The sequence below is a fragment of the Hyperolius riggenbachi genome, chromosome 9 (assembly GCF_040937935.1).
Source record: "Hyperolius riggenbachi isolate aHypRig1 chromosome 9, aHypRig1.pri, whole genome shotgun sequence".
NCBI lineage: Eukaryota > Metazoa > Chordata > Amphibia > Anura > Hyperoliidae > Hyperolius > Hyperolius riggenbachi.
Window position 1 is genome coordinate 262,651,127 of NC_090654.1, and position 27,103 is coordinate 262,678,229.

Sequence of the window (27,103 nt, forward strand, 5' to 3'; positions counted from 1 at the left end):
ATTTCCGCCTTCTCCAGTGTTTTTCTAGATTTATCTAGAAAAAAGTAACAAAATGGCCATTCATAAAGATTAGAGGAAGCGGTATGTGGACGGGAAATACCGCTTCCTCTGATTTTGCGGATTACATACAAGTGAGTGGGACAGACCTCCCAGAGAGAGCAGTGCACGGAGGGACTCTGCCGGCTGAAGTGTTTCTGCATGCCTTCCGACAGCTTACCGCCAGCTTTCAGCGGGAGATCTCCGCACTTGCATCGCAGCTTTCAAGATTTTTTTGAATGACCACCCAGAAGTGTAAAATACCGCTGCGGTATTTTACCTCTACGAGTATTTACGCCACAAGTTTTTTATGAATAGAGCCCTTTGTGCCTAATTATCCCTGTAAGGAAACAGCAGCAGGAATAGGCTGAGCTGTGATGGGGCATAACATGGACACCATTGAAGAGAGCTTGGCAGTGTGCTGATGGTGTCTAGGCTGATATAAATTCTTTCTGTTTGCTTGACACCTGCTGAGAGTGTGAGACAGAGCTAGTCTGGCAGCTGTTTCCTTGTCATTTCCATTAAAACACTGATCTTGCAATTACTGTAGGTTTTTCAGCATCACCTAGAAAGTGGGTTTCTGCTATACGGCATTATATACTATATACAGTTGCTGAGCACTTTATTAGGAACACCAGTATACCAAGATCATGCAGATACAGATCGGGTGCTTTGGATAAAGCCTCATAACCACAATAGATTGCTCTTGGGTGAGTCAGCCATTTGTTCAGCAGTCCTTCCCAGATGCATTGGTGTAAACTCGGCACCATTTTTCCCCCCTCCTTAGGGCCTGTACACACTGCTGCGCTTTTCAAATCGCACGCGCTTTTTAATCGCAAAGTCTTTTGAAAAATAATTAAAATCGTGAAGACCTGTACACACTGGTGCGATGCGCTTTTTCTATTCTTATGAAGGCTTGCGATTTTAAAATCGCATGCGATTTTAAAAGCGCAACAGTGTGTACAGGCCCTAATTCTTCCCACTCTATTGTGGAGCAAGCATCCCTCTGCCCTCCTCCATAGAAATATGATGGGTCGCAAGCCTGCTGGCTAGTGACTCTTCTGTACAGAACACAGCCGCGTACTATCGCTCAAGGGATCGAGTCTTAACTACTGCAGGCGACAGAAAATGGCAGGGTGTACATATAGCTTAAAGTGTAACTGTCGGGCATAAAATCAAAAATCAATTCTTTATTTTTATCTGGCAAACAAGTAATGCGGATGCTAATCAGGCAATCCAAAAGTTAAAATCACGAATATTTTTCTTGTTGATAAATGATCATTCTCCAGTTTCCCTCACTCTTATTTGGTGCACACAAAATATGGTACACAAAAAAGAAGTTGAAGGCATGCTGGGTTGTCTTTTTTTGCTTCTATACTTCCCCTCAGACTTAACTAATGCAGCCTGATTGGCTGAAGCCTCTTTCCCTTCTGTTTCCCCCTCCCACACCTCTTTTCCTCTCTGATTGGCCAATATTTCTCATGCTGAGACAATGCACTTTCTATAGTAAAGGGCGGGCAAATCAGGCAGAGGAGAGTAAGGGAGGAAATGACATTAGGATTGGCTTCAAAATAGGCACACTTAAAATGGGAAATGCTAAGAAGGATTTTCTTTTTTTTACTGTAGAAAAATCACTAAAATCAAAACGTGGGCATTGCAATACAGCAGTTATGTAAGTAGAGCAAGTATTTATTATTATATTATTTGTTGAATGCTGTTCACCACTTTATAAGCATGGAAATTGCCAGAAGACAAGATCGAGCTTTTCTCCTGGCGGACTCAAAGCACATGAGCTGCAGCCACTAGGGCGCCCTCTATAGGCAGTAACAGTGTTAGGGAGTCTTGCCCAAGGTCTCCTTACTGAATAGGTGCTTGCTTACTGAACAGGAGGAGCTGAGAATTGAACCCAGGTCTCCTGTGTCAGAGGCAGAGCCCTTAACCATTACACTATCCAGCCACTGCAGTAGCAATAAATAACTATATTGTAAAAGTGCTGAACACACTATAAATGCATCGGGGGCTCTGTATAGCTGATATTGTGGTGAAACCCCCTCCCACAGTGTGATGTCAGGACCATGGTCCTAACAGTTTCCTGTCTGTGAACCTCATTGCATTGTGGGAAATAACAGCTGTTTACAGCTGGGTCCAACTGCCAAATTGCAAGCAGCACCTACTTCCACTGACATTACCTGCCAGCAGTAAAAATGTCACCATGTGATAAATGTCAGAATGTAAATAAGGGAAAGGAAAGATTGTACAATGGTCAAACACTGACTAAATCATGTATACATAATTATTGTAAAAATGAAGCACTTTTTTTATTACATTATTTTCACTGGAGTTCCTCGTTAAAGTTCTTTTTTAAGTAAGGCCTCTTTTCCATGGACAGTTGAACTGTGTCCTTAGCAAGCAGTTGCCAGGCAGCAGTGAGCAGTTGCCAGGCAGCAGTGAGCAGTTGCCACTTGCCAGGCAGCAGTGAGCAGTTGCCAGGCAGCAGTGAGCAGTTAACAGGCAGCAGCAAGCAGTTGTGAGAGTTTCAGAGGCATTTCACTGCCTATTAACTGCTCGTGGAAAAGAGGCCTAACTTGAGCAAGAAGTTGTTAGAAACTTTAAACTGGATCTGTCAGCTGGTCCAGGGTTTGTTTCAGTAACCGCAGCAAGTGCTGGAACCATTAGGTACAGGAGCAGAAGATAGAACAGCACAGAGCCACAGATACATGAGGGTTTTTTCCTTCATTTTGTAAAATCAGCACCATGGAGAGTGCACTAGTTATTTATACAGAAAAAAAGATGTGTATAGCTGCATAATATTCTTTCACTTTTTCCAGCTTGAAGGTATAAAACAAGTAAGTATCATGTGGCATCATTTCATAACCATGGAGACTGGATCAAGTGACGATCCAGCATTGTATAGTTCCGTATTCAGTACCCATAAAATAAGAAACTTTATTGGATATTAAGCTGCACAGCTTACTAGACAGTCTCTAGAGAACGCACATGCAAGGTGTTATTTTGTAGAGATTTTATCTGTCTGCGAAAGGACAAATATCCAGTACCTGGTTTCATGAGCAAGGAACAGCAGGCTGGACCAAGGACTGGGAAGACTGTGGTATGCAGAGCCTTCCCTTTACTCGGGTATGTATCAAACCTGACCTGTGTTAACCGGCTCGGGACCGCTGATAGTTCTAACTACGCCGCACTTGTGGATGCCTGAGCCTGATGCGGCGTAGTTTTACCACTGGCGGCTCCCGTTTATGGTAAGCAATAGCGCGACTCTGCCGACTCAGATCTCTGTTGTCTAAGGCTGGGTTCACATATGACATAGCGTGAAAATATGTGCGTTCTATGGGGGTGCGTTTGCGTTTTCCGAATTGCGTTTTTATTGCATTTTATTGGCACAGTGTCCCACATCCATATGGAAGGGCGAAGTAAAAAGCCAAGCTGGACTTCAAAATTAGTTCTTTCTATACTTTAACTCTTATATATTTTTTTCTGTGCTGTTAGAGAGGTTGGGATGTGTCACTCATTATTCTTACCTAAAATGATTCTGTTTTAAAATCAACTTTAACCACTTCCTGTCCCTGTGACATGAAAATAAGTCTCTGCACTTCCCTCCTGTAACGAGCAGTGCATGCAGATTTGCACTGAATGCAGAATGTCACTTAATGTAGAAATACTGAAGACCAAACCAGGGATAAGGTGAAATAAAGTAATGATTTATTTACAAGGGCAGGATATATACACACAAGTGATGCTGCAATTGGTGAATGAACATAAATACAAGTGAACTGTACAAGTAGCAAAATGATTGCAAACTGGCAATACGGTTGCAGGCAAATGTCTTACGATCAGACATACACAAACCAAATATAATATATACAGTGTGCACACAGTGAACCCCGGACCCTGTCTAACTAAGCTAACTAACTAATATATATACACAGGATAATATACAATCAAACGCAGGACATATGCAGCAGGCAATCGGTTAGTCAACAAGCCGAGATCAGATACCAGGACATCAAGCAATATAATCAATGAGCAGAAGAATAGTCAGACAAAGCCAATATCATAAACCAGGGAGTCAAACAATCAGGTAACAGACAGACAGGTTACAGGTAACAGGAATCAGGTAACAGGAATCAGGTAACAGGAATCAGGTAACAGGAATCAGGAGACAGGAATCAGGTAACAGGAAAAGGACCAGAACACAGGCTCTAGGCTATCATCACCAATGAACTAGCAACAGTGTTCTGTTGTAGCTGGACTTTTATACTCTGCAGCATGGTCATGTGACCTCTTCCAAGGCTGCAGAGACACAGTTCTTGAATACAGAGACCTCTGCTGGTGGGCAGAGGGAACTTCAGGAGGAATGTACAATGTTCTTGAAATGAGAGGGGACATCTGCTGGTGAACAGAGGAAGTCCATACAGTTCACAAACGTCACCAGCAGGAACAGATCGTGATACCTCCCTTCAAAATCCTAGATAACACTGGTTATTTATCTCTGATCTGATAAAAAATTGCTACACAGTTTTAAAGGAATGACAGCAGTGGTGTAGCAATAGAGGGTGCAGAGGTTGCGACCGCATCGGGGACCTTGGGCCAAAGGGGTCCCCGAGGGGCCCACCCTCAACCACATTATTAGCTGTTTATTGGTCCTGTGCTGGTAATAATAACTTCTATAGATGCTTTGAATAGTAATGATCATTAACACACTGTTTCCCACCCTCTTCTTGCACCTCTGACACTGTGGTTGTCCTTGATTGGTTTTGGTGTGCTGTACCAATTGTTACGTATAGAGGGCTTGGGGCTCACCGCTTCTTAGCTATGCCACTGCATGACAGCAAACCCCTCTTTTCTTTCCAGGGAATTCAATGGCAGGATTAATGTGTAAACAAGTGTAAAACAAACATTCCAGGAGCAAACAGATGTAACAAGAGAGTAGGGTATACACAATGTGTTACCAATTCATATTAAAACAAATTAACTGTTTAAATAAACAGGAAAGATAGCCAAATAAATTGTGTGGGTTTAATGTAGAATATGAGCTATTTACATTAAAGCTATAATGTATGAAAGTGGATAAATTGTGTATTTTTTTCCTTATTTTCCTTTTAAAATACATAGAAAATAAGGTCATTAGTAAAAACAAATATCAGCCACAAGAAGCCTAATTTGTCCTGAATAAAACAATATAAAGATCATTTAGTTGTGATCATTATTTATAAAGTTATTGCCAAAGTAATCAGAGTTGAGCTGAACTGTGAAAATGACCAGGGTAAGGAAGTGGTTAAAACTCATTGTCAAGAATTTGTTCCCCTGGACCTCTCTGACCAATAGACCAACCACCTAACAATGCAAAGAAGTTTCCAGCGCCTTCATACTGCTATGCAAGTATCCTCAAATCCGAGAGTAACATCATTCACATCTGACTGACCTGCATTGCTCCTCCCCACCCCAGCCCATTTGCTGGTTCTGGACACCACCCTCCTGAGCTATGCCTATAGGTAACAACAGGAAGAAGTACCCACAACCCTCTGTGCCAAAACCATGTTTTCCCTCCCTCCCCAGAGACAGAATGAAGGATGGTTCCAAAGGTACCAAGCTAAAAAGCACCTCAAGATGTCATTAAAGGGACACTTAAGTCAAAAATAAATAAATGAGTTTTACTCACCTAGGGCTTCCAATAGCCCCTGCAGCTGTCCGGTGCCCTCGCTGTCTCCCTCCGATCCTCCTGGCCCCGCTGGCAGCCACTTCCTGTTTTGGTGACAGGAGCTGACAGGCTGGGGACGCAAGTGATTCTTCGCGTTCCTGGCCACAATAACGCCATCTATGCTGCTATAGCATATATCATATACCATATAGCAGCATAGAGGGTGCTAATGTGTCTGGGAACGCGAAGAATCACTCGCGTCCCCAGCCTGTCAGCTCCTGTCACCGAAACAGGAAGTGGCTGCCGGCGGGGCCAGGAGGATCGGAGGGAGACAGCGAGGGCACCGGACAGCTGCAGGGGGCTATTGAAAGCCCTAGGTGAGTAAAACTCATTTTTTTTTGTTTGACTTAAGTGTCCCTTTAAGAGGCTTTGGATGGCATTATTGTGAGTACCTGGAGGATTTTTGTTTGGGGCGCAGAGAATATGGTTAGAAAACCTACTCTAAGGGTGCCCATACATCAGATGATGAATGGGCAGATTTACTAAGAGACAAATCTCTCTCTCTGATCCAATCTGATGGGAGAGAGGCCCATACACCACAGGTTGATTCTCGATCATTTTCATGCTGAAATCGAACTGGAATCGGCCTGCACTATACGCGCCCAACATGGTTGCCGGCGTATACGTGGGCCCATGTGTGACATCACACACTTGTCCACGTTACCCTAGCCAACCACAAGGGGCGCATGCATGCAGATTGTGGCAGAGACCGGAGCCAGCGGTGGACAGGGAAAGTATAGGGCACCAGATCTGCCACGACTACCCGATATCTTGCAGCTTATCTGATCGACATGCCCGGGCTGAAATTGATCGCATCGTCAATCTGGCACGCACTTGGCACCAATTTTCATTTGATTCGATCATAATTATCAAATTGGACGGTCAATCGGCTAGATATATGGGTACCTTTAGAGCATACATGTCAAACTCCGACCCATGGGCCAAATCTGGCCCTCAGAGCCATCAAATTTGGCCCCCAAGTGGTTTCCCACTTTGCATTATGTTTGGCCCACTCTAGACTATCAGGGAAGCTGTATTGGAGGTGAAACCCTAGATCACCCAAAAAAAAAAACCATAGGAGCTGGAAGGGGAAAGTACTAGACACCAGGGAACTGTTTGAGGGGGGGGGGGGGGGGGTACTAGACACGAGAAAACTGTATAGGGGAGGGGTACCATAATCATGGATGACAACCTACATATAAATAATGAATTGAGGACAATAGCACTGCAATCCCAGGCGAAAGAAAAAAAAAAGCTTTACTTGAACTCACTTCATTAGCGCTTTTTGCATTGGGCACCTTGTGCTGGAACACATTATTGTATCAGAGTTGTGCAAGTGTTAATAAGAAAATCATCTTACTAGGAATTCTCCCTGCGGTCGGGTAAATGCCTCTGTTTCCATGGTGACGCAGTCTCCTCCTGCTCTAAATCAATAGTTTTACTTTGCCCTGGTTCTCGGATGCTAAAAATAGTCCTTTCCTCTATCTTAGCGCTTGTACTGAACAATATGTGTACCGCCGCGACATCCAAACAGCAAAACATAGTATTACTCAATAACTACATCTGCAGTTTGCTGCTAACAGTATCAATTAGGCTTAAATGGATCTTATCCAATAGCATAGAGTACAGGCTAAATGCTCACACTGGCAGAAGACAGGTTAATTTGTTGTTTACTATAAAGAATTCTGTATATAATCTATATCACAGTGGGTACCGAAGATGAAAGCACAAATAATAAAACACGGGTTACTGGCCCTCTCCCTTAAAGGGAACCCGAGGTGAGAGGGATATGGAGGCTGCCATATTTATTTCCATTTAAAGAGACAGTGAAGCGAAAAAAAAATTATGATATAATGAATTGGTTGTGTAGTACAGCTAAGAAATAAAGCATTAGCAGCAGAGTCATAAGTGTAATATTTGTTTCCAGTACAGGAAGAGTTAAGAAATTCCCATTGTTATCTATGCAAATTGCCATTGAGCTCTAATGCTGAATACACACCATGAGTTTCCGCGTCGCACGCGTCCGTCGATACGCGTCGATTCGATTATTTCCGAGCATTTCTGAGCGCATTTCGATTATTTTTAGGTCGAATGCCATGTAAAGTATGGCAAATTGACCTAACGATCCATCGAACCGCGAATCGGACATGTCGGAAATAATCGAATCGACGCATATCGACGGACGCATCGAACGCGGAAACGCATGGTGTGTATCCAGCATAAGACTTTGAGGGCTGGAACCCACTAGAGCGATTTTTTTGAGCATTTAGGGAGCGTGAGAAATCGCTAGCGATTTCCCTAAATTCTCTGCCAATGTAAATGGATGGTGCAAATTCCACAGAAGGGATTGTGATTAGCAAAATCGCAAACGCAGGACATGCAGAATTTTGTTAGCGTTTGCGCTTCAATGTAAAGTATATAATCACTGGCGTAATCGCTTATCAAAACTTGCACGGAGCGATTTTGCTAACTTTTTAAAGTTAATGTACACTGTAACAAAATTAAAAATAATTGAAAGGACCAATCAGACTTTAAAACGCTAATCGCTACACAACCGCTGGCAAATTGATTACACTTTCTAAAATCACTAAAACGCTCATGAAATCGCTTACAAACTGCTCATACAAAACTCTAGCGATTGCATTTAGCGATAGCGTTTTGTAGTGGGTTCCAGGCCTGAAAGTTGCAGAGAACTCTTAACTTCTGATTAGGTTATCTCAACTGTATTGCGGTTTTCTTTTGCATAGAACAGTTCAGGACAGTTCAAAAGTTCACTGCCTGTTCTATAAAATCATTTAGAATGCAGAGTAGTGTGTAAACTGCACATATTAGAGAATGATGCAATGTTATAAATAAAGCTGTATAACTGAAAATAAAAATATGAGAATATTTTTTTGCTACTAATGTTCTAGTAATTATCCCACTACACAACCAATTCATTATATCATCATTTTTTTTTTCGCTTCAGTGTCTCTTTAAACAACACCAGTTGCCTGGCACTCTTATGTCTCCAATACTTTTAGCCATACACCCTGAACCAGCATGCAGCGGATCAGGTACTCTGACTCAGGTTTTACTGGATTAGCCATATGTTTTTTTCGTGGTTTTGACTCTACTTCCTTTAGACACTACTTATTCCAGAAGATCAACAGGGCTGCCAGGCAACTGCCATTGTTAACAAGGAAATAAATAGGGCAGCCACCATATCCCTCTCACCTCGGGTAGGGGGGTCGGGAGAAAATGAGCTGAACTTACCCGGGGCTTCTAATGGTCCCCCGCAGACATCCTGTGTTGGCGCAGCCACTCCCCGATGCTCCGGCCCCGCCTCCGGTTCACTTCTGGAATTTCTGACTTTAAAGTCAGAAAACCACTCCGCCTGCGTTGCCGTGTCCTCGATCCCGCTGATGGCACCAGGAGCATACTGCGCAGACACAGACCATACTGGGCTTCTGCTATACACTCCTGGTGACATCGGCGGGAGCGAGGACACGGCAACGCAGGCGCAGTGGTTTTCTGACTTTAAAGTCAGAAATTCCAGAAGTGAACTGGAGGCGGGGCCATAGCATCGGTGAACGGCTGCGTGGGCACAGGATGTCTGTGGGAGACCATTAGAAGCCCCGGGTAAGTTCGGCTCATTTTCCCCCGACCCCCCTACAGTATCCCTTTAACTCTACTAGAGAGGGATGTGGCGATTTTAAAAACCATTAACTTACCCTCAAATTCTGTGCAGTATAGGGGGCGTGGCTTCAACGCTGGGGCTTGTGGGGTGTGCCACATGGAGGTGTGTACAGTCTTTCTATTGGGTAGAGATGGTGGGAGTAAGGGGGGGGGGGGGGGGTAATTAGCAAAGAGGGGCTTTAAGACATAATTCAATTTCAAAACAATATTTCATACTCTCTCCCAGAAGGCACCTGGATTAGATGCATATAATTCTGAATTGATTATATATGCAAATGTATGCAAACCTCCTTGGTGGGATTGGATTGGTCCATTTTCAAGCTGCATATATTTGCATAGAAGATTTGCATGACCTTGCATCAACACGCAATTATTTACATATCATTGACCATCCCTTTTGACCACTGCAATGATTTGAATTGATGCAGAATTGCACAAATCCTCTGACAACAGACATCAGGATCCTGGCAGGTCTGTGGAGTCGGTACAAAAATCATCCAACTCCAACTTTGACTTCTTAGTTTATGAAACCTCCAACTCCGAATCCAGGTACCCAACATGGGTCTGACTCTAACTCCTCAACTCTGACTCCTTAGTCTAAAGGTAGCCATACACTGGTCGATTTGCCATCAGATTCGACCAACAGACAGATCCCTATCTGATCGAATCTGATCAGAGAGGGATCGTATGGCTGCCTTTACTGCAAACAGATTGTGAATCGATTTCAGCCTGAAACCGTTCACAATCTGTTGTGGTGGTGGTGGTGCTGCCGCCGCTCCCCCCGCCCGCATACATTACCTGCTCCGCCGGCGCGAGTCCCGGGTCTCCGCTCTTCTTCTCCGCTCTGGTCTGGTCTGGTCTCCGGCATGCTTCCCTTCTTCCTGTCTGGGGGAAGTTTAAACAGTAGAGCGCCCTCTACTGTTTAAACTTCCTGCCGGGACAGGAAGAAGGGAAGCATGCCGGAGACCAGAGCGGAGAAGAAGAGCGGAGACCCGGGACTCACGCCGGCGGAGCAGGTAATGTATTAAGGCTCTATTGCGTCGGTCGTCGGGCACTCGAACGCCGCATCCGATGCGCTCTTTACCCGCGGGCGATCGACGATTATTTTCCGCACGGCGCGATCGACTGGATCGGACGGAATGGATCGAAATTTGGCGTGTAGCACGAACGATTGGCAGCAGATTCGATCCCAGTGATCGAAACTGCTGTCGAAACGGCGGCAAATCGGGCCAGTGTATGGCCAGCTTAATACTTACCAGGGCTGTGGTTTTGGTACAAAAATCATCCAACTCCTGACTCCGCCTCTGTTTATGAAACCACCAACTCCGACTCCAGATACTCAGATACCCAAATTTGCTTCGACTCCGACTCTACAGCCCCGGATCCTGGTCAAAAGGGCTCCCCCGTCATCACAGCTTGATATTTGCAGAGAGATTTATTATGTACAATATTGTGCAAAAGCTTTACAGTGTACCTGGGGCATCACAAAAAAAAAAAAGTCAATACTTACCTAAGAATAGGGAAGCTTCTGGATCCTATAGAGGCTTTCCACAGCGTCCTCTGGTTCCCCATTGCCGAGCACGTAACCCCAGAAGATTACCGACAAAGGTTTGTCTGTAATCACATCAGGGCCACGCTCCACCTCGGGCATGGTTGTGGCCTACTGCATCTGTACAAGTACAGCCACGCCTGCACAGTAAGCTGGAGCCCCTCATCTACGAGTGGCTCTGTGATGTTGCCCAGGTGCGGCGGTGCTTGCCGGTTTCTCAGCAGAGGCGGTCCTTATCGGCTGCCTCGGCCAAGTTTCTAGTGTGTGTACACAGCTTTATACAGGAACGTGCACTAGCCCTGCTGGGGTATTTTATCAGGATTTAGGTGGTCACACATGGCATGAATAAACTGTTCAATTTTCATGATTATCCAATAAGCCAATAACATGTGCAATTGTACGTAAAAAAAAAATAATAAAAGGAAACTTTAGTTTTGATTGAGAAATCTCAATTATCTTTGGAGAAAAATATGTAAATGATATTTTTAATGTGTGCTCTTGTTAGGAGACCCCTTTTGCATGATTTGTAATTCTATGGGCTGGTGCACACCAAAACCCGCTAGCAGATCCGCAAAATGCTAGCAGATTTTTAAACGCTTTTTTTTATTTTTATGAGGCGTTTTGCTAGCGTTTTGCGGATTGCTGCTGCGGTTTTCAGTATAGTAGATTTCATATATTGTTACAGTAAAGCTGTTACTGAACAGCTTCTGTAACAAAACCGCCGGCAAAACCGCTCTGAAGTGCCGTTTTTCAGAGCGGTTTGCGTTTTTCCTATACTTAACATTGAGGCAGAAACGCATCCGAAATCCAAAAAATGCCTCACCCAGGCATTTTTCGTTTCTGCAAAACGCCTGCCGCTCTGGTGTGCACCACCCCATTGAGATACATTGACCAAGCAGATCCGCAGCCGCAAGCGGATCTGAAAACGCCCAAAAAGCCGCTCGGTGTGCACCAGCCCTATTTGTACATTGAGGACAAGAGAATGTGGGGCTGAGATACAAGGCAGGTGCAAGATGCAAGGAATACTGGAGCAAATGTAGAGCAGCTGTCAAGAATAACCATTCACTTCCAGCTTGTAAATGGCCTGTACCTGCTCCAGTTTTCTGTGCACCTGTCTTAACCTCCTTAGCAGTAATCACGAGTTCATCTTGGGGTGGAGAAAACATTCCAGAAGCGCGGTATCCCTGAGCTGAACTCATGGTAGCCACCAGGAGGTTACTGCAGAGTATAGCGCGCAGCGGGCGGTTTAACTCACCTCCAGGGGGATCCCGACGTCGGACGCCATTCTTCTTCCTCTCCTCTGAGGCTCTGATTCCCCCTGGTGAGATCGCCGTCTGTGACTATAGGGTTACAGCGCCACCCGGAGGACGGAGGGAAAACTGCAACGCTGGATCACTGGGAGATGAGTGAGTGCTGGGCTGCTGCAGATCTTCATAGCGACATGATTTTTTCCAGGCTTTAGGATCTAAAAGCATGCAAAAAAAAATGCACCGCTTTTAAACACTAAAATCTGGGAAGAATCAAAGCCAAGGGGGTTAAAGGGAATCTGAAGTGAGTGGAATTTGCAGGCCAGCAACTTCATTCTTGAATACAATGCCAGTTTCCTGACTTCTGTACTGATGTTCTGTCTCTAATACTTTAAACAGGCCCTGTAGTGACTTATTGTAGAATGGTGTAGATCAGGGGTGCCCACACTTTTTCGGCTCGCGAGCTACTTTAAAATTTGCAGAGGCCAACGGTTTAAATGCTACGCACGCCCCCCCCCGCGTAGGTTAGCCAGGTATATGTGCCTGCAGCATAGGTTACATGCCCTCAGTATAGGTTAGCCAGGTATATGGGCCCTCAGTGTAGATTAGCCAGGTATATGGGCCCCCAGTGTAGGTTAGCCAGGTATATGGGCCCTCAGTGTAGATTAGCCAGGTATATGGGCCCTCAGTGTAGTTAGCCAGGTATATGGGCCCCCAGTGTAGGTTAGCCAGGTATATGGGCCCTCAGTATAGGTTAGCCAGGTATATGGGCCCTCAGTGTAGATTAGCCAGGTATATGGGCCCCCAGTGTAGGTTAGCCAGGTATATGGGCCCCCAGTGTAGGTTAGCCAGGTATATGGGCCCTCAGTGTAGTTAGCCAGGTATATGGGCCCTCAGTGGCGTTAGCCAGGTATATGGGCCCCCAGTGTAGGTTAGCCAGGTATATGGGCCCCCAGTGTAGGTTAGCCAGGTATATGGGCCCCCAGTGTAGGTTAGCCAGGTATATGGGTCCCCAGTGTAGGTTAGCCAGGTATATGGGTCCCCAGTGTAGGTTAGCCAGGTATATGGGCCCCCAGTGTAGGTTAGCCAGGTATATGGGTCCCCAGTGTAGGTTAGCCAGGTATATGGGTCCCCAGTGTAAGTTAGCCAGGTATATGGGTCCCCAGTGTAGGTTAGCCAGGTATATGGGCCCCCAGTGTAGGTTAGCCAGGTATATGGGTCCCCAGTGTAGGTTAGCCAGGTATATGGGTCCCCAGTGTAGGTTAGCCAGGTATATGGGTCCCCAGTGTAGGTTAGCCAGGTATATGGGGCCTCAGTGTAGTTAGCCAGGTATATGGGGCCTCAGTGTAGTCAGCCAGGTATATGGGCCCTCAGTGTAGTCACCCAGGTATATGGGGCCTCAGTGTAGTCAGCCAGGTATATGGGCCCCCAGTGTAGGTTAGCCAGGTATATGGGCCCTCAGTGTAGGTTAGCCAGGTATATGGGCCCTCAGTGTAGGTTAGCCAGGTATATGGGCCCCCAGTGTAGGTTAGCCAGGTATATGGGCCCTCAGTGTAGTTAGCCAGGTATATGGGCCCTCAGTGTAGGTTAGCCAGGTATATGGGCCCCCAGTGTAGGTTAGCCAGGTATATGGGCCCTCAGTGTAGTTAGCCAGGTATATGGGCCCCCAGTGTAGGTTAGCCAGGTATATGGGCCCTCAGTGTAGTTAGCCAGGTATATGGGTCCCCAGTGTAGGTTAGCCAGGTATATGGGCCCTCAGTGTAGTCAGCCAGGTATATGGGCCCCCAGTGTAGGTTAGCCAGGTATACGGGCCCTCAGTGTAGGTAAGCCAGGTATATAGGCCCTCAGTGTAGTTAGCCAGGTATATGGGCCCTCAGTGTAGTTAGCCAGGTATATGGGCCCTCAGTTTAGGTTAGCCAGGTATATGGGCCCTCAGTGTAGTTAGCCAGGTATATGGGGCCTCAGTGTAGTCAGCCAGGTATATGGTCCCTCAGTGTAGTTAGCCAGGTATATGGGCCCCCAGTGTAGGTTAGCCAGGTATATGGGCCCCCAGTGTAGGTTAGCCAGGTATATGGGCCCCCAGTGTAGGTAAGCCAGGTATACGGGCCCTCAGTGTAGGTAAGCCAGGTATATAGGCCCTCAGTGTAGTTAGCCAGGTATATGGGCCCTCAGTGTAGTTAGCCAGGTATATGGGCCCTCAGTTTAGGTTAGCCAGGTATATGGGCCCTCAGTGTAGTTAGCCAGGTATATGGGGCCTCAGTGTAGTTAGCCAGGTATATGGTCCCTCAGTGTAGTTAGCCAGGTATATGGGCCCCCAGTGTAGGTTAGCCAGGTATATGGGCCCCCAGTGTAGGTTAGCCAGGTATATGGGCCCCCAGTGTAGGTTAGCAAGGTATATGGGCCCCCAGTGTAGGTTAGCCAGGTATATGGGCCCCCAGTGTAGGTTAGCAAGGTATATGGGCCCCCAGTGTAGGTTAGCCAGGTATATCAGCCCTCCAGGCATATGTACCTGCAGCGTAGGTTAGCAGGCAGGCAGAGGAGAAGAGGCGGCGAGGAGAGACTCTGGCAGGCCAATGGGATGAAGGAGAGAAGCGGCGGTGAAGAGAGAGGTGGCGCGGCCGCTACGTCATGGCTGGGGGCGGCGCCGGGCACGTTACAAGCACGCACGTTGCAGGCTGCCCGTCGCCGCCCCCAGCCATGACGTAGGGGCCGCTCCGCCTCTCTCCTCCCTCTCTCCTCGCCTGCATCCTTATTGGCCAGCAGCTAAACATGATGAGCTGCTGGCCACAACAAACATTTACGAGACGCGGCCAAGAGGCCGCGATCTACCAAGAAGGCGGTTGCGATCTACCGGTAGATCGTGATCGACCTATTGGGCAGCCCTGGTGTAGATTATTCAGGATACACACTTTTACATTCATTTTCCTGATTTCAGCTTCAGAAACACTTTTCTATACACGGTGTCCCCGACTTATGAACACCCAACTTGTGAACAACCCGCTGATACAAACTACGAAATTAGATTCTGTGGAAAGAAGTCAATTTTTTTTCCTCCAAATGTTTTTGATACGCAGAGCGTGTATCTCTCCAGCGGCTGCTGGAGAGATACGCAAAGAGCGCACTTCTCTTGCACAAACTGGAGCCGACTGATGTCAGTGACGAGACCCGGTTCCCGAACCTGCAGGCAGAGGAGGATGGCGGCGTGGGAGCAATCCGAGCGGATTAGGCTGGAGGAAGCCCAGTTATGTATAAATCATTTTTTATATTACAGCTCTGAGTCCCTTTAACAGGATATACAGCCTTGTCACTAAATGTCCCTCAGAGGGGCTCACAATCTAATTCCTACCATAGCCATATGTCCATCATAATCTAGGCCCAATTTTTAGAGGATAAAGAAAAATGGGACACCGAGAGCCCAATATAGTGTAGTAAGCAAAAACAATGGGTTGGAATTGAAAAGTATATAGTGTATATACTCAGGGTTACTTCCTAGGTAACCACTGTACAGGCAGGTGAGGAGATTAGACCTGTCCTCACTCAGGACTAAAAGTCGCTCTCTGTAGATCAGGAAAGAAGAAGGGGATCGACCCCTCCACCAGGGGTGGATATTGGTAATATAAGAGTGAACAGAGGCGCCAGCAGGATAAAAGGTTCTAAAAAGCTTAAAATTCCTCAGGAGGTGGTGGTGGACTCGCCTCCCTGAAGTAGACAAGATACTGTCAGCTTTTATACAACAGGTTTATTTATATACTCCAAACAAACATTGCAACGCGTTTCACAGACATATTACCGCTTCCTCAGGCAATAAACAGATAGGAGTACACAGTATAGTCTCAAGGTCACGATAAGCGCCCAATTTTTAGAGGAAATCCATTTACCATATCCTGGAGGATAACCCCGCAGACACGGGGAGAACATACAAACTGTGCAGATAGTGCCCTGGCTGGGATTCTAACCGTGCACTTATCACTGCAAGGCAAGAGTGCTATCCATCAACTACCCCACTTAGCTACAGATTGTAATGCAGCTGTGTTAGTAGTACAAAGCATTTATTGCATTCACAAACCGTTGCCTCACTTATTCATGGAATGGAGAAACTGCCATCAAGCCCAATGTCTGATTTACAGAGGCCGTCTTTGCCCGCCTCGTAACCTGAATATTGTTTTACCAGAAACAGGCTTTGTAGCAGTCAGAGCGGTGCATTCTGCATCATAGGAAAATGTTTGCAAGCAGGGCGTGTGGTGAACAGGCAGCTCTGTGTGGTTAATAATACATGAGTAATATACTGTATGTGAGCAGCTTACTGATTTCCGAGCCAGCAGGAGTGAATTCAGAATGTGGCCACAAGGCAGCAGCAGACAGCAGTGAGTGCTACTTGGAATGGTGTTACCAACTCATTTATTGCTTTATATATTCTAGCTTCGCCTTAGGAGGTTGCACAGCTTCTTGGGAAATATGCTTGCTTGCAGAAGCACCGTTCTGCTTCTGGATGTCAACAACAAAATTTAAAGGCATATGCAAATTAAACTCCTACCGTAGCATCACAAAGTGAAAATAAACTGATGAGATAAACAATTGTTTGTTTCCTCCTTCTCCTAAAAATATTTTTTTTAAAATATCCCACAGCTTTATGTTTATGTTGAAATATTCTTTTTAAGTTTTTACTGTTTCCTTGTCTCTGCTCAATGACACATGCCTTGAAGTATGCCCGAGCTAAAATCTATGAACTATTCACCACTTTAAGGCTGCTTTCACAGTGAGACGTTACAGGCGCACGTTAGAGCAGCCTGTAACGCAGTCCACCGCACAGCAATGAAAAAGCAATGGGCTGTTCACAGTGCCCACGTTGCGTTACAGTGTAACACAGCACGTTCAAACAAAGTGCTGCATGCTGTGCGTTATACCGTGTTAGACTGTTTGCACATGCTGAGTAATGTTGGAGGAGGAGGTCTCCCCTCCTCCTCAGCGGCCAGCCACATGGCTAATTAATATTCACTGCACTCAGTGACGTGCAGTGTTTACTTCCTGGAGCGACCGCTCTGTGCGGCGATTGGCCGGCGGGACCATGTGATGCAGATCACGTGGTCTCCGCATCCCATAGCGTAAAAAAGGCGCACCAAGAGCTGCATAACGCGGCTCTTGGTAGCGTCCTTCTACAACACCACCAGGTGTTGCGTTAGGGGCACGTTATGCGACCTATAACGTCCCCTAAAATGCAACGTCCTGGTGGGAAAGAGGCCTTAATCTCTTTCCTGCTCTCAGAAGCCTTTTTCTTCCATAAATGGAAGAATGTGTTTTATGGGTGTAATTCCTTAACTGCGAGGGTTACGCTATGGTCACTTGCATACCTCATGTTTAACGCTTTCAGGCAGAGAAAGAAAAAAGGGAGGAAGTATAGTTATTTGTGTGCTTGGCACTGTACATACACAGGTCTATCTCATCATGTCACTTCGTGTAGCCTTTAAATTCAATCACAAAAAAAGTTAAAGTGCTTTAAAAATGCAAAAGTATAGTTTTTGCAATATAATGATGTAAAGTACCTGCTGCAGTGGCTCAGGGGTGGCTTGCTCCTTAGGCCCAGTTCACACTTGTATTTTAAAGCCAAACGGATCCGGTAAACCAGATCCGGTCTCTGCTTCAATGGATCTGTAGGCTTGGTCCACACTGGCAAACGGATCTGTAAAAACAGATCTGATCACCGATCAATCGGATCCATTTTCACTCCGTTGCCACTCCGGTCTGCTGAGCGGGCGGGTGAGGGAGGGAGGGTTTCTTACCAAGAATTCCATCTCTTCCCCTTGCGTACCACGTTACGTCACATGACTACCACGTTTCCTCCTTCAACCCGGAACGGAAGGAGGAAGCGTGGTAGTCACGTGACGTGGGAAGCAAGGGGAAGAGATGGGAACGTGGGTAAGAAACCCTCCCTCACCTGTCTGCTCAAGTGCAGTTTAGCTTCCCCACATTTTCCCCAGACCCACAACCCCAGTGGAGCGTCCCCACATCCCCCACCTTCTGTGGATGTTGTCCTTTAGAACGATCTGTTTCTTCACTAGTGTGAAGAAATGTTCCGTTCTCTCATTGCTCCCAATCCTGCATCTTCCGTCTCCGGTCCGCTGGGCACAGCTGTTCCGGAAAATTTGGTGCTGCAAGAAAGTTGTGGTCAGTGGAACGGACGTACCGAATGTGTTCAAATGGACACATGTGAATAGTTCCATAGGTTAACATTGGATCCATTCCCATCCATTCCGTTTGTTCAGTATACGATCTGTTCCGTTCCGCGAACGGACTGTTTTTATACGCAAGTGTGAGTGAAGAGAAATGTCAGGTTACAGGCAGGGATGTGCTCACGAGTAGTGAGCAACTCAAATTCTTCATTAAAATGAGGCTTAATTGCCTCAGGTGTGCGGCTGGGAGACGAGGGGTTACTTTCCCAGAATTCCGCCGGCTTCTATGCGTATCACGTCTCGCAAGCGGCCTCTTGGATAGAGATGGCTCGAACCTCCGATTTTAGGTTCGCGAACCTCGAACGCAAACTTCCGAAAATGTTCGGGTTCGCGCAAACTTCCGAACCGCTAATAGACTGCAATGGGGAGGCGACCTTTGAAAACTACAAACATTTATGCTGGCCACAAAAGTGATGGCAAAGATGTTTCAAGGGGTCTAACACCTGGAGGGGGCATGGCGGAGTGGGATACACGCAAAAAGTCCCGGGGAAAAATCAGGATTTGACGCACAGCAGCGTTTTAAAGGCAGAAATCACATTTTATTGCTAAATTGGAGGCCTAAAGTGCTTGAAAACATCTTGCATGTGTATACATAAATCAGGGAGTGTAATTAGAGTACTGCTTCACACTGACAAACTAAACTCACTGTGTAACGCACCGCAAACAGCACTTTGTGTAGTGACGGCCGTGCTGGACTGGTGCGCACCATGGCGAGAGTGCAGGCAATGGTGGTTTTCAAGCCCATATGGTCGGGCTGAGGTAGCTCAATGACAGAACAACAGTGACTGTCCAGCTAATCGAATTTGGTCTGTCCACAATGAAGCCACCACCTTATTATTCTCCCCCCCACCCGAGACACTCATATAGCCGGCGGTCATTGCTTCATTGTCTTACGCAAGCCCCTTCACCGCGGCAAGGTAACGATCAGGAAGGGGAATTGACACATGTACATGCCTTTTGTTGTTGCAGCTGCAGTGCAGCCAGAAAAATTAGGCAGGCATGTACACACACCAGAAAAAATTGTGGACCCTGTTGGTGGTGGCAGAGAAGGCAGTCAAGCGGCCTGCAGGCAGAGATGCTGTGTGGGGACTGACTTAGTCTTGGGGCAGGCAGCCAGTCACACCATGCAGGCAGAGATGCTGTGTGTGGGGACTGACTTAGTCTTGGGGCAGGCAGTCACACAGCGTGCAGGCAGAGATGCTGTGTGTGGGGACTGACTTAGTCTTCGGGCGGGCAGTAGCCTCATTCATTTTGATAAAGGTGAGGTACTGAACACTTTTTTTGACCTAGGCGACTTCGCTTCTCATATAAATGCCTCCAGCTGCGCTGAAGGTCCTTTCTGACGGGACGCTTGAGGCAGGGCAAGACAGAAGTTGGATGGCAAATTGTGACAGCTCTGGCCACAGGTCAAGCCTGCGCACCCAGTAGTCCAGGGGTTCATCGCTGTTGTCTACATCCGCAGTTAAGGCCAGGTAGTCACCTACCTGCCGGTCGAGGCGTTGGTGGAGGGTGGATCCAGAAGGGCTAAGGTGAGGCGTTGGACTAAAGAATGTCTGCATATCCGACATCACCATGAGATTGCTGGAGCGTCCTGTCCTTGCTTGCGTGGACATGGGAGAAGGATTACTGGCAGCGGGACCTTTATTCCGTTGTGCTGTGACATCACCCTTAAACGCACTGTAAAGCATAGTTGCCAGCTTGTTCTGCAAGTGCTGCATCCTTTCTGCCTTCTGGTGAGTTGGTAACATCTCCGCCACTTTGTGCTTATAACGAGGGTCTAGTAGCGTGGCCACCCAGTACAGGTCATTCCCCTTGAGTTTTTTTTTATACGGGGGTCCCTCAACAGCCTGGACAGCATGAAAGCCGCTATCTGCACAAATTTGGATGCAGACGTATTATCCATCTCCTCTTGCTCTTCCTCAGTGATGTCAGGTAAGTTCTCCTCCTCCCCCCAGCCACGAACAATACCATGGGAAAGATGAGCGGCACAAGCCCCCTGCAATGCCTGCTGCGATTGTTCTTCCACCTCCTCCTCAAAAAAAACCACCTTCCTCATCTGACTCCTCTTCCCCACATGACTCTTCCTCCTCCTCCTCCTCCCCCCTCTGTGCTACCACAGGTGTTGAGGAAACATCTGGTTCTGCTGAGAGTTGATCCCACAACTCTTGTTCCTGTTCACGCTCCTCCACAGCTTGATCCACCACTCCACGCACGGCATGCTCCAGGAAGAAAGCATATGGGATCAAGTCACTGATGGCGCCTTCACTGCTACTCACCATGTTTGTCACCTCCTCAAACGGCCGCATGAGCCTGCAGGCATTTCGCAGGAGTGTCCAGTACTTCAACCAGAACATCCCCATCTCCCCAGAGCATGTCCTTTTACTGTAGTTGTAGAGATACTGGTTGACGGCTTTCTCCTGTTGTAGCAGGCGGTTACACATCAGGAGTGTTGAATTCCAGCAAGTAGGGCTATTGCAAAGCGCCTCACCGGCAAGTTGTTTCTCTGCTGAATATCGGCCAAGCGTGCCATTCAGACACTACTGAGTACAGAAACATCAGCAGGACTTCCAGGCAACTGGTATTGTTTAAAAGGAAATAAATACCACAGCCTCCATATCCCTCTCAGTTCAGGTGTCCTTTAGGGTCCAAGTCTTGTGCAGACACTCCGTGCAGAGCTTGTATTTATCTGTGTATAAAATGAGCAGGAGCCCCTGCAGTAGCCACTTCTTGCAATCCAGGCTTACAGAGCTTCAGGCTGCAGTCTTCATAGACAACTTTGCGTTGCCCATCTTTTTTTTCAAACTCAGCAGCACGATGAAACTAATCCAAGCAGTAGCAGCCTTCTCACTGAGCCCACCATTTTCTCCTACATTACATACAATACATCAAATACAAATAAATGAATCCCTCCTCCCCCTTCCCCTGCCCACCATAGTTACCAAAATAAAACACTTGTAAAAGAAAAAGTGACAGCATTGAAAAAAAACATAAACAGTTAACTTAGGGACTCAGCTTTTTAACTATGTATGTAATGAGGGTATATTATTGTTGTTTTTGCACATAAGGACTTTTAATTATTGATAAGGTATAATATATATATATATATATATATATATATATATATATATATATATATATATATATATATATATATATTGTCATCATACATTGTACTAGGGGCATACAGTGGGATGCGAAAGTTTGGGCAACCTTGTTAATCGCCATGATTTTTCTGTATAAATCGTTGGTTGTTACGATAAAAAATGTCAGTTAAATATATCATATAGGAGACACACACAGTAATATTTGAAAAGTTAAATTAAGTTTATTGCATTTACAGAAAGTGTGCAATAATTGTTTAAACAAAATTAGGCAGGTGCATAAATTTGGGCACCCCAAAAAAGATAGAATTAAAAATATTTAGTAGATCCTCCTTTTGAAGAAATTACAACCTCTAAACGCTTCCTGTAGCTGGGTTGACGCTGACTGTTCTCACCATTCATCGCCTCTGTTTATCCGAGAATTTTCTAGGTCTGCCACTTCGAGCCTTAACTTGAACTGAGCCTGTGGTCTTCCATTTTCTCAATATGTCCCTAGCTGAAATCTCTGAGACAGATTTTTGTATCCTTCCCCTAAACCATGATGGTGAACAATCTTTTTCTTCAGGTAATTTCAGAGTTGTTTTGAGACCCCCATGTTGCTACTCTTCAGAGAATATTAAAAGAGGAGAAAAACTTACAATTGACCTCCTTAAAGAGAATCTGTATTGTTAAAATCGCACAAAAGTAAACATACCAGTGCATTAGGGGACATCTCCTATTACCCTCTGACACAATTTCGCCGCTCCTCGCCGCATTTAAAGTGGTTAAAAACAGTTTTAAAAAGTTTGTTTATAAACAAACAAAATGGCCACCAAAACAGGAAGTAGGTTGATGTACAGTATGTCCACACATAGAAAATACATTCATACACAAGCAGGCTGTATACAGCCTTTCTTTTGAATCTCAAGAGATTATTTGTGTGTTTCTTTCCCCCTGCATCTCTCATGCACTGAAGTTTCAGGCTGCTTGTTTCTTCCTGCAAACAGCTTTGTCCTTGTCTGTAATTCCTCACTATGTGAAAGCCCAGCCAGCTCAGAGGACGATTTATCCAGCTTGTAAAAGATAAGAGAGAAGAGAGAAGCTGCTCTAATCCTAAATAACACACAGGCAGTGTGCATACAGGGGCCTGGAAGGGGGAGTTCATAGCAGAACCACAACACTGAAGAACTTGGCAGCCTTCCAGACACAGGCTGACAAGTCTGACAAGAGAGAGATAAGTTGATTTATTACAGAGATGGTGATAGTAGAACGTGCTGCAGTAAGCCAGAACACATTAGAACAGCTTTTTGAACTTGTAGGATGATAAAAAACAGAATGCAATTTTTGTTACGGAGTCTCTTTAAATACTCTTTATCATAATTGGATTCACTTGTGTATATAGGTCACGGGTCACTGAGCTTACCAAGCCAATTTGAGTTCCAATAATTAGTTCTAAATGTTTTGGAATCAATAAAATGACAACAGTGCCCAAATTTATGCACCTGCCTAATTTTATTTAAACAATTATTGTGCACTTTCTGTAAATACAATAAACTTCATTTCACTTCTCAAATATCACTGTGTGTGTCTCCTATATGATATATTTAACTGACTTTTTTTATCGTAACAACCAACGATTTATACAGGAAAATCATAACGATTAACAAGGCTGCCCAAACTTTCGCATCCCACTGTAGTTTAACCATTGTAATTACGGGACAAATGGGAAAATAAAATGTGTGGGTTTTATTTACAGTAGCATTGTTATTTTAACCTCTTTGCCGGTTATCCCGCGCTCAGCTCGGGGTAACCTGCGCAGGAGGATTTCTCAGGCCCCGCTGGGCCGATTTGCATAACTTGTTCCTACACGCAGCTAGCACTTTGCTAGCTGCGTGTGGTACGCAATCGCCGCCGATTCGCCGCTACCCGCCGCGCCGAGTCGCCCCCCCCCCCCCCCCCAGACCCCTGATCAGCCTGGGCAATCAGTGCCAGGCAGCGCTTGGGGGTGGATCGAAATTCCCTCTAACGTCCATGACGTCGGTGACGTCATCCCGCCCCGTCGCCATGGCGACCGGGGAAGCCCTGCAGGAAATCCCGTTCTGAACAGAATTTCCTGCTTACTCTGATCGCCGGAGGGGATCGGAGTGGGTGGGGGGATGCCGCCGCTCAACGGCTATCATGTAGCGAGCCGTGGGCTCGCTACATGATTTGAAAAATTTTTTAAAAAAAGTGCTGCGCTGCCTCCTTGCCGGCGGGAATTGGACCGGCAAGGAGGTTAATATGTATATCATTTTTATCTTGTTTTTCCCTTTAAAATGCATAGAAAGTAAAGTAATTACTGGAAACAAATATAACACCCCCCCCCCCCCCCCAAACTAAAAACAAGATATAGATCATTTAGGTGTGATAAGTAGTGATAAAGTTACTGGCGAATGAAAGGGAGGAGCGCTGACAGGTGAAAACCTCTCTGGTCCATAAGGGGGAAAACCTCTTAGTGGAGAAGTGGTTGAGTAACATTAACATTTCAAGTTGGAATGTAACAAACTAGGTCCAAATCTGGGGAGATGGGGGGGAGGGGGGGTTGAATACTTTTCCAAGTCACTGTATGTGTGTATCCTGTATGTAATAGTTATCTTTTAAAATTATTTACGTATTGACACAGCACCATGGCTACATTTCATATGCCTTTCCACAAATTGTGATGACTGAATGGGTGTGCCAGGAGGACTTGGAAGAGGTAACAGGTGACCATGCCATGGAGGTCACATACGCAGGGGGTAACTAGAAATCCCTGGGCCCCCCTGCAAAACTTTGGATGGGGCCCCCTCCCCCCCTCGCTTTCTGCATAGGTAAATGTTATTCAATTGGCTAGTGCACACTTGAATGTGTTTTCCTCATGCAGATAAAAACAGACAGCAGTGAAGCACTGCAGGAGTTTTCTCTATCCATTACATTAGCTTCTGTGATAAATGTGCATGCTTTCACACATACAGACACACATGGTGTGCAGAAAATGCATACAGAGAAACCCACAGACAAGTGTGCTCCCAGCCTCAACTTATTACACTCATTCTGGCTCTGCAGACTCCTCCAACATCGCTACACTACACAGCACTTGAGGAGGGGCAGAAAGCCTGGGGGTACAGCAGCGCTGCTGAACATTGAATAGGGACTGTCTACAAATCTTTGTCTGCAAAACTTTGTATGATTCCTTATCAGTGGCTGAGCAGATACATTCTTTAGAACAATTGTGCAGAGAGCAGAAAGCTTTTTCTCTCCATGCCCTTAGTTGTCAGTCTCTCGGGACAGGCAAAATAAACTTCTCCCCTCACAGGCCCCCCTGCAGCTGCATCCCTTGTTACGCCCCTGCACATACGCATGTACTGCTCTCTTCATTACTACTCTTGTGCAGGAAAAAGCCATAACCTGAGAACATACAATCCCGCCATAAGAGCAGTGATTACATCTCAGAAGGAATTCCGTGGCGGACAGTGTGAGAATGAGGCAAGGGCCACTTTCAGGTTTAAATTTATTGCCCTATAAGCTTTTCCTTCAAAGACACAAAGAAGTTAGTTGGTTTTCGATCTTGGTAGAAAGATGTCAGATCGATACAGAATACAGATAATATGTGTCCTGATCCAGCAGCTCTCACAGCTAATGGAGAATGGCTGATGCAATGTATCAGGATTCTTTATGACTTCCATTGACTCCCCGGGGAGGAAACTGCAGCTCACAGCAGATGAGGAATCGCTTGTTAATATGGATACTCTGCAGTCAACACATGCCGGGGTGTATATAATATCATCCTTACAAAATGGTGGCTGCTTTTGTGCTGATAGTCTGCCTATTAAAGGGGAACTGAAGAGAGAGGTATATGGAGGCTGCCATGTTTATTTCTTTTTAATACCAGTTGCTTAGCAGCCCTGCTGATCCTATGCCTCTAATACTATTAGCCATAGACCCTGAACAAGCATACAGCAGATCAGGCGTTTCAGACTTTAAAGTCAGATCTGACAAGACTAGCTGCATGCTTGTTTCTGGTGTTATTCAGATACTACTGCAGAGAAATAGTCCCTGCAGGCATGGGCGTCCGCAGAAAATTTTCCGGGGGGGGCAAAAAGTGGGGAGCAAAAAGCGGGGCGGCGCTCAGCGCCGCAAATCTGGGTTGGTGTACGCGCGCCAAAAAATGGAGCTACGCGCGCCGCGCCGAAAAATGGGCATGGTCATGAACCAGAATGTGGGTGTGGTCGTGGGTGGAGACAAGTTTACATGAACTAAGCAATGGTGGGACATTAGATTAGGACAGTGGTGGCGAACCTTTTGGAGGTCGAGTGTCCAAACTGCAAAGTCACTTTACTATCACAAAGTGCCAACAGCAATTTAAACTAAATACAAACGTTTTAACTCATACATGAACATTATGGAAAATTACGTTGAAAATAAACTGTGAAGATAAACAATTTCATCCATCGTACTCCTGAAAAAATTATTCGTTTTTTTTAGAACCTCCCAGTTTCATTTTCTGTTTTAAAAAGCGGAAAAAGTAGGTGTAATGCTATTGTCTCATATGATGATGATTCAGCTTTTTCCATAGTCTCGCAGTTAGCAATCATGTGACCCCCAACAAGACAAATTCAGCAATCATGAGGCCCCCCCCCCCCCCCCCCATCAAGACAAATTCAGCAATCATGAGGCCCCCAACATGACCAACTCAGCAATCATGAGGCCCCCAACAAGACAAATTCAGCAATCCTGAGGCCCCCAACAAGACAAATTCAGCAATCATGAGGCCCCCAACAAGACAAATTCAGCAATCCTGAGGCTCCCAACAAATCATGAGGCCCCCAACAAGACAAAGTCAGTAACCATGAGGCCCGCAACAAGACAAATTCAGCAGTCATGAGGCACATAAATAGACAGCTTTTCACATAAATAGGCAGAATGCCCCCTTAATATGGTAGACACCTCTCACCTGGCAGCAGTTCCCCAAAATACACTCAATCTGACAGCAGTGGTTCCCCAAAAATAGGTAGCCCCAGGTCTATAGGTGTCCCCAAAATAGGTGGCCAGTGGTATAGATGTCCCCAGAACTGGTAGCCAGGGGTAGAGATGTCCCCAGAACAGGTAGCCAGGGGTATATGTGCCCAGTATATGTAGTCAGGGGTATATGTGCCCAGTATATGTAGGCAGGGGTATATGTGCCCAGTATATGTAGGCAGGGGTATATGTGCCCAGTATATGTAGGCAGGGGTATATGTCCCCAGTATATGTAGGCAGGGGTATATGTCCCAGTATATGTAGGCAGGGGTATATGTCCCAGTATATGTAGCCAGGGGGATATGTCCCAGTATATGTAGCCAGGGGGATATGTCCCAGTATATGTAGCCAGGGGTATATGTCCCAGTATATGTAGGCAGGGGGTATATGTCCCAGTATATATAGGCAGGGGGTATATGTCCCAGTATATGTAGCCAGGGGGATATGTCCCAGTATATGTAGGCAGGGGTATATGTCCCCAGAAAAAGTAGCCAGGGGGATATGTCCCAGTATATGTAGGCAGGGGTATATGT

At 46.0% G+C, this 27,103-nt stretch overlaps 1 protein-coding gene across 1 annotated transcript in view; it reads left to right on the forward strand.

Moving 5' to 3' along the window:
* Positions 1-27,103, forward strand: part of RTN1 (reticulon 1) — a 283,915-nt gene that overhangs the window by 169,251 nt on the left and 87,561 nt on the right. The gene's annotated exons all lie outside the window — the stretch shown is intronic.